Below are 8,822 nucleotides of genomic sequence, written 5' to 3'. Positions count from 1 at the left end.
TCAAATGGACCGTGAGCCGTGCAGGGCAATTTGGGTTCAGAGAGGGAAGATCCCGGTAAACTGGTGATTGATGGCTTTCTGTGTACCGTGAGCAGGTAAGTGTGTAGTGGAGCACTGTTGAGTCCTCCCAAACCAGGATAAAGATATCTCAGGGAGTCTGTAGGAGAATGGCTTTGGCCAAAATCAGTAAGCACCATTTACTAAGCCTCTCACACCCTGTGCTAAGCATCTGTTGTCTCTACTCTTTCCAATATCCCTGTTAAGTAGATAATATCCATTTTATTTTATTTAAATAATTTTATTTATTTATTTTTTCCCCCAAAGCCCAGTAGATAGTTGTATGTCATAGCTGCACATCCTTCCAGTTGCTGTATGTGGGACACAGCCTCAGCATGGCCGGAGAAGCAGTGCGTCCGTGCGCGCCCGGGATCCGAACCCAGGCCGCCAGCACCGGAGCGCATGCACTTAACCTCTAAGCCACGGGGCAGGCCCGTAATATCCATTTTAGAGAGAATGAAATGGAAATTTAAATGACTAAAGGACCAAAGTCACAGGGTGCTTGATAAGAGTCCATCTAGCCCACACCACCACCCCAGTTTGGGCCGTTTTTCTTTATCTATGCTAAGTGAGAGAAAACAATGCAAATCTGGGGCTCCAATGAATTCTTTTGCAAACAAACATTGGTTTGAATCTATCTACTAGGGTATACAATGCTTAATCAATTCTGAAATGTTATATTTAAATCTTTGGAGTTATTCTTGTTAATGGGCCACAGAACAGAAATAGAAGGTAAGAGTCAATGTAGAAAGAAAAAATCTACAGAAAAATCTAGCATGGTTATCAGAGATGATGAGCATACTCAAATTTCCATGTGTCACAGTCCCTCAAAAGCTAATAGGCATAAAAGCTAATCAATAGAATACACCCTTAAAGAAAATGAAGATGCTGTTAATGTAGATGAGGGATACAATTGAGCTTATTAACCTCCTATTTCATCCACATCTTTTCTGAATTTCTGGAAACAATAATGCAATTATACCAGAAAGAACAGAGGCCAATTAGAATTATAACTCCATGTGGAGGATACTTAATGTTTCCATTGCAGGCTCGTATCTCCCCATTTTTTCTGGGTAATCAAAGCCACTGGCTGCCTCCCTCTCCTGCCTCCCCACCCTGCCAGTCCTGCACCAGAATGTTTGAACTGACACCAAGGGAAGGAGTGAAGTTCTTGGGTGGGGTAGTTAGGAGATGAGGTCTGAAAATTGCCAAGAGCTATTTTTCCATTCACTTGTAGGAACTCGTCTGAGAAAGAGTGGAGTTGACATATAGAGAGATGCACAGACAAGGGAACGAAGGGGAAAAAGAGAGCGAGCCCGTCTTAGAGCCAGTCTTAGTTGCAGTTGCCCTTGAGGCTCTTTTCTGTGGTTGTCTAAGCTAGTAGAGTTGGGTTTCTTTCACTTGCAGCCAAGAATCTGCCTGTTTACCTTATTCATTCCAAACACCTCAACCATCAGCTTTCTATTGGCTGTTTGAGGTTCATCCCCTCTGATCCAGGGAGGGAGATCTGTTCTGTGTGTGTTGAGGTGTGTGTGTCCCCATTCATTCTCTCCTGAGAAGTCTCCCTCCCTTCCAGTCTCCGCCCCTACCAGCACTATGTTCTCAGGAACTATAAATAAGTTTTAATACTCACTTAGTTGAAATAAAGTTAGTTCTACTTTTTAAGTCAACCTCATCTGTTTAAAGAGTCTGTTTTTTTCTTTCTTTCAATTTATGCCTGAAACTGGGTGTGGGCAAGCCTTGGAGTCAACTGTGGAATAGTAAATAAAGCACTAGAACTGGAATCAGGACACAGGGGCTTGAATCCTAGCCCTCTTGGCCTTGCTGTGTGACATTTAGCAAGTTTCTTGAAACTTTCTGAATTTGTCCTCATCTGTGGAATAAAATGAACATGTGCAATCATCTAGTACAGTGCGTGAAACACACTGCATGCTCAGCAAATGTTTGTTAAATAAATAATTTAATGAAAGAATTGGATCCCAGTGTCCCCTTTTGAGTCTAATACATGCATAATAAGTTCCCTTTGGTCTTTAGAGCTCTACCCCATTCTTAGCCCACTGAGACCAAAGGTCACACCCCTCCTTTCAGTTTGTTCCAATGTCAAAGCCCTTTGAGAATATTTGCCCAAAGGGGCAGGAGGAAGTTTCTATTGGAAGGAACCTCTAGGGACACTTGTATTTTCCTTAGTGAGAGGGCAGATTCCTGGATTAACTAATTAAGTCATGCTCAGGAACTACTAATAAAGTGAATACAAAGACTAATTTACCATAAAATTATCACTATACTTCAAAACCAAATATATTCATGGAGCCAATTATTTTGGGTTATTCGTGAGTTTTCCTCACTCCTTTGGGGGAATAATCAGATTTGACTACAGAAACTCAATGGCTTTGCCATCAGCCAAAAACATTTATGAAGCTCCTCACTGTGATACAAGAGCTGGGGATGTGAAGGGGTGGCAGATCTGGACCTTAACCATGAAGACCTTGGCCATTCCAAAGACAATTACTGCAGTAGTGTTCATGTATGACCCAACAGGCATGTTTGCTAAAGGAACCTCTAAAATCTTTTAGGGTCTAGATTGGGAGGGCAGAGAACCATTTTATTTTATGGAAACGGATTTTATTTTTTATTTTTCCCTAGTTTTATTGAGATACAATTGACACAGGACATTGTATTAATATATGGTGTACAACATAATAATTTGATATATATATTGCATAATATATATTGCTATATATATATATATAGCAAAATGTACTGGAAAGGGATTTTACTTTACTGGAAAGGGATTTTAAAACACTTTACCTTCTTGGTAACTTTCCTTTTCAGTTCTATAATGTTTCTGTCTCCTTCTTTTTTTTTTTTTTGCTGTGACAGGATCCAGTTTATTCTGCCATGGGAGGGTGGTCCTGCGTGGTAGGTGCCACCCTGTCCCAGGCAGAGGGAGGGCTCGAGGACCAGTTAAGGCCAGTGGCGGGAGAAGCAGGGGGCACGCAGCCCCTGGAATGCAGTGAGGCCAGGCTGAGGCCCGAACGCAGCTATGGCAGGCTGTGGCGGGTGCCCATGCTGGGTGGAAGGCACCAGGCTGGGACCGGGCCCTGGGTACAGGGCCGTGGACCCAGGCCACATGGGCGTGCTGGGAAGTGGGGCATAGGGTCATGTGACACAAAACATGAAACACAGGCACACGGCTCATGAGTAAGCACATGGACAAGTGGGCACAGATTCACAGGCAAGAGGGTCACCCAGCCTCAGGCAGACTCATGGACACAACAGTGTCACACAGACCACAGGGGTCACACGGCACTATGGGACATGTAAACTTGAGGGCCACAAGGGACAGACCCAGGCCACGGAGTGCAAGGGACAGGGGAAGGGGGCCTTTTGGTGTGACTGCACTGGAATCGTGAGGAGAGGGCGGTGGGGGCTGGTCTGGAGGTGCCTGGGGGCAGCCCCCATGCAGACCCTCGGGGCTCAGTCAGTCTTCCACACTTTGTTGAGCAGCTTCACTACCTCATCGCAGGTGACGAACACAATGGCCACATCCAGGCAGACCCGGCCTAGGCGGGGGATGGCGCCCTTGTAGAATGCCTTGAGCCCCTCACGCCTCAGGATCTGCAAGCTGCAGTCTCACGTGTTCTGGTATTTGTGTGCTTCCAGGCCCTGCATCCGGGTCTTGATCACATCCAGAGGAGTGTTCCCAAAGACACTGGCAGCACCTGCAATAGCTCCAAACACTCCAGTGATCAGCGGGTTCATGGGCTTGTTGGGGTTGTCCGCTCTGTACCAGTTGCAGAGACGTCATGACAAAGAAGCGGATGGCCTGGTTGGATCCCTGCTTCAGGACGGTGGCTGTGAGGCCCTGGTACGTCCCCTTCAGCCCTTGTTCCCCGCACCATCTCTCCGACCCCACGGAAGAATCCTCTGTATTTGGGGTTGGAGGAGGTCCGGTCATGGATGAACTTCACCTTAATGGTCTCCACGGGACACACGACCACCACGGCCTCGGCCACGCCGGCACCCAGGCCGCACAGCAGCCCGCGTGTGCTGTCCAGCCGTCCCTGGGCGTCCCACACGTGGTTGCTGAGGAACTCGAGCATCCCCAACTGCCGCCTTGGGGCTGGAGCCGTAGAGGAGGGAGCTGAGGCCTCCGTACAGGCCCAGGACGCCATGGCTGCGGGCAGTCTGCCGTACGCAGTCCCCGATGCCCCGGTAGCGCGGGGGGTGCGAGCGCTCGTCCAGCTGCAGCTGCGTCTGCACGTATTCGGCGGGAAAGCGATGCAAATCTCGATGCCGCCCGCCAGGCCGCCTGCAGGGAGTGGGGACGCGGGCCCTGACACCCGCTCCCGGCCGCCCCGCCGCCCCGCCGGCTGCCGCCGGCACCCGGGCCCCTCCCCCGCCCCGACTCTGTCCCGCGCCTGCACCGCGGGGAGGCCCCTCCGGGTCCCCACACCCCATCCTCGTGGTCCTGGCGAGGCGCGGAAGGGCGACACGCAGGGCGAGCCCCCGCGCGCCGCTCTGTCTCCTTCTTGACTCTTGTATACTAAATGTTTATTTCCTCTGGTTGCAATTTTTTTGTGTGTGTGTGAGGAAGATTGGCCCTGAGCTAATATCCATGCCCATCCTCCTCTATTTTGTATGTGGGATGCCGCCACAGCCTGGCTTGAGGAGTGCTGCGTAGGTCCGCTCCTGGGATTGGAACCTGAGAACCCTGCCCCCAAAGGTGCACGTGAACTTAACCACTAGCCACGGGCCTGGCCCTGGTTATAAATTTATCAATGAATTCTTATCCCATACTATGCAAGATCACTATTAGGTTAAATCCAACTGCTGGTCCTCGGACTCAAAGGCCTGCTCACTCACGCCCAGCTCTGCTCACCCAGCGCAGACACAGTTCTGCGCAGGCGCGCCTTGGGCCCGGGAGGACGCTGCGAGTAGTGTTCAGGCTAAGAGCCGCGCCTAAGCTTGGCCTGCTCCTGCTGGTCATTGTTTACGTCTACGGAAGCATTGTTCAAGGATTCTTTCTAAACCAGAGGTGTGGATTTGGTCTTGGTGTCTAAGTAAACACTCTCCCCATTGAACTAGGCTCAAGGGTCGGGTATCCTCACTGCGGAGAGCACGGAGAGCACGTTGGGCAGAAAACTCCCTCATTCTGGCTGGCACTGCCTTGCAACCCGGGTGAAAGGAGCAAAGTTCATCTGAGTGGGTCCTGATTCCCGGCAGCAGCAGAGCCCAGCCTCGCCTCAGCGTCACCGTGGGGATACTTCTTTAACAAATTGTTGTCTTTTGAGTAGTTCTTTTCAACAATCAAGGTCAGCCACAGCCAGGGGCTCGCCAGCCTCCTAGTCAGATCCCCAGCCTTCTCATGTGCCCCAAAGTAGTCCGAGGCTCACAGCACCAGGAGACAGTGGCTCCTGCAAGGCATTCCTGTGCCGTGGGGGGAGAGTCCTTCGGGAGCTAGTGGCGTTTACTTTGACCCAGAGGCGGAGCCTGAAGGAAGATAGTGTCTTCAATGGAAGAGGAAGAATTCCAGACTAGATAACTTCTAGAGAAAGTTAAAGTGAAAAAGGAGGATAAACGGAATTTGAATACTGTTCAGTCTGTATCTCAAGTAGGTTAAAAAATTAGTTATACAAAGAAAAGGAGCTGAAAAGATTTACATTAAATCGTCAACAGAGGTTTTCTCTTAATGATGGGGTTACAGCTGATTTTTCTTCTTTATATCCTTTTGTAGTATCCTACCAGTCGATATTATCTTTTCTTTTCTGAAATTGTTTTTTAAATAAAAAAATAGTGTAGACTTATTGTAAAATCTTCAAATCACACAGAAAAATACATATAGAAAGTGCCAACTAACCCAAGGGCCAATGCCAGTCCCTCCCAAGTTTACAATCACTGATAAGAGTTTATTGTATGTGTGTGTGTGCATGCATACATATATTTAAATGAGGATACATATATTTAAACATATGATCAGGTTTTTTCTCTTAACACTATGTATTAAGACTGTTCAAGGTCAGCTCTATCCATATCATTTTAAATTGCAGTTCAGTATTTTATACCATAAATGTAATTTGACTAAATGTTCTCATTAATGGATATTTAGGTCATTTCAGATCTTTTGCAATTACGAACTACGTTGCATTCAAGTATATTGCACGTACTTCCCTGTGTACATGTGTATTTCTTCAGGATCAATTTAAAGAAGTAGAATTTATGGGCCAAAGAAATAACCACTTAAGTTCTGAACTGAACTTGCCAAACTGCCCTTCCAAAAAGCTTTACCAATTTATTTTCTACACAGCAATAAAATAGAGCACCCATCCTTCCATAGCTTTGCTAGTGATGGATATTACTGATGTTTACATTCTTGATAATTCTGCCCCCCAAAAGTGTATTATGTTGTTTTAATTCACATTTCTCTAATTACTAGCAAGGATGAGTAACTTTTCATATCTTTATTGGATGTTTATATCTCTACTATAAATTACATCTTTACTATCTTTTACAATTTGTCACTATCTCTTCTTTATTGATTTTATATCCTGTGTATTAGTGATTTGGATGATCATATACAATTCAAATATATTTTCCCAATTTATCACCTTTTAATCTTGCTTTTTGTTTTGTGTGTGTGTCTTTAGTTGCATGGAAGGTTTTAAATTTTATGCAATAAAAACTGTCAAATTTTTCCAACCTGGTTTCTGGGTTTCCTTTCATGCTTAGGAAAACCTTCCAGGAGCTGGCCCTATAGCCTAGTTGTTAAGTTTGGCGTGGTCCATTTTGGCAGCCTGGGATTCGTTCCCGGGTGCAGACCTACACACACTATGTGTCAGTGGCCATACTGTGGCAATGATCCACATACAAAATAGAGGAAGGCTGGCACAGATGTTAGCTCAGGGTGAATCTTCCTCAAGCAAAAAGAGGAAGATTGGCAACAGATGTTAGCTCAGGGCCAATCTTCCACACCAAAAAAAAAAAAAAAGGGAAAACTTGGGGCCAGCCCAGTGGCATTGTGGTTAAGTTCACGTACTCCACTTCAGCAGCCCGGGGTTTGCTGGTTCAGATCCCGGGTGCAGACCTATACACCGCTCATCAAGCCATGCTGTGGCGGCATCGCACATACAAAATAGAGGAAGATTGGCATAAATCTTAGCTCAGGGCCAATGTTCCTCACCAAAAAAACCAAAAAAAGGAAAACCTTCCACCATAAACTGAGTTTATGATAATATTTTCATATTTTCTTTTTTTAAACTAATTTTATTTATTTATTTATTTTCCCCCCAAAGCCCCAGTAGATAGTTGTATGTCATAGCTGCATATCCTTCTAGTTGCTCTATGTGGGACACGGCCTCAGCATGGCCGGAGAAGCGGTGCGTAGGTGCGCGCCAGGGATCTGAACCCCGGGCTGCCAGCAGCGGAGCGCACGCACTTAACCGCTAAGCCACGGGGCCGGCCCTCATATTTTCTTCTAATACTTTTATGTTTTTTATATTGCGCTCTTAAATCTGTCTGGAATTTGTATTTGTAGAAGGTATGAGATAGAATATAACTTAATTTCTAAATATTCAGTTGCCCAATACCATGCACTGAATACTCATTGCAATTCACTGATTTGAAAATGCCATCTTTTTTTTTTTTATAATTTTATTTATTTATTTTTTTCCCCCAAAGCCCCAGTAGATAGTTGTGTGTCATAGCTGCACATCCTTCTAGTTGCTGTATGTGGGACGCGGCCTCAGCATGGCCGAAGAAGCAGTGCGTCAGTGCGCGCCTGGGGTTCCGAACCCGGGCCGCCAGCAGCAGAGTAAGCGGACTTAACCGCTAAGCCACGGGGCCGGACCAGAAAATACCATCTTTATTATAAACTAAATATATTTTCATATATCCTCAGAGTCTGTTTTTGGATTTTCTATTCATTACATTCATCTATTTGTCTATTCCTGCAATAATACCATATTGTGTCCATCGCTATTGCCTTTTACTATGATTTGCTATTTGATAAGGCAACTCTCCTCATTATTGATCATTTAAAAAAATGTTCTTTGCTGTGCTCATGCATTTTCAATTCAATCTTGAGAATCAGATAAACTTGAGGATGACTATGTGATTGTTCCAACAAATGTCAAAAAACGTGTTTTTTTCCCCCCCAAAGCCCCAGTAGATAGTTGTATGTCATAATTGCACATCCTTGTAGTTGCTGTATGTGGGACGTGGCCTCAGCATGGCCGGACAAACGGTGCGTTGGTGCGTGGCCGGGATCCCAACGCGGGCCGCCAGCAGCAGAGCGCGCGCACTTAACGGCTAAGCCACGGTGCTGGCCCAAAAAACGTTTGATGAAATTAAACATACATAATATGCAACATCATGCAGTTGTTTACAAAGAGAGAGAGAGGGATATGTACCTGAATGGAAAGATCTCCAACACAAGTGAACAAAGCAATAGAACAATGCATATCTTACGAATCTCTTGAAGTAGAAAAAGGAAAGGTACATATGTAGATGCATGTTTGTGAAAAAACATATGTATATGAGTTAAAAAACACAGATCTGGAGGGATACACATGTAACTGTCATGGTTTTTGTTTCTGGGGAGGGGAATAGGAGTGTAGGGGTGTCCTGGATACTGTGAGGTGTTATCCAGATTCCCCTCCTTAGAACCAAGGCCCTTCATCTGGTCGCCAGGAGTGTTGCTTGCTGACAGCTTACACAGGGTGCCTCTCCAGGCATCGCCCTTGGCTGCATGTAGCTGCTCGGCCAAG

General features: G+C 46.0%; 1 pseudogene; it reads right to left on the bottom strand.

The window, feature by feature from the left end:
* Positions 1–3,252: 3,252 nt before the first annotated feature.
* Positions 3,253–4,330, bottom strand: LOC131410753 (tricarboxylate transport protein, mitochondrial-like; annotated as a pseudogene).
* Positions 4,331–8,822: the final 4,492 nt, after the last annotated feature.

The sequence above is a fragment of the Diceros bicornis genome, chromosome 2 (genome assembly GCF_020826845.1).
Source record: "Diceros bicornis minor isolate mBicDic1 chromosome 2, mDicBic1.mat.cur, whole genome shotgun sequence".
NCBI classification, from domain to species: Eukaryota; Metazoa; Chordata; class Mammalia; order Perissodactyla; family Rhinocerotidae; genus Diceros; species Diceros bicornis.
This window is presented reverse-complemented; position numbering and strand designations above follow the sequence as displayed.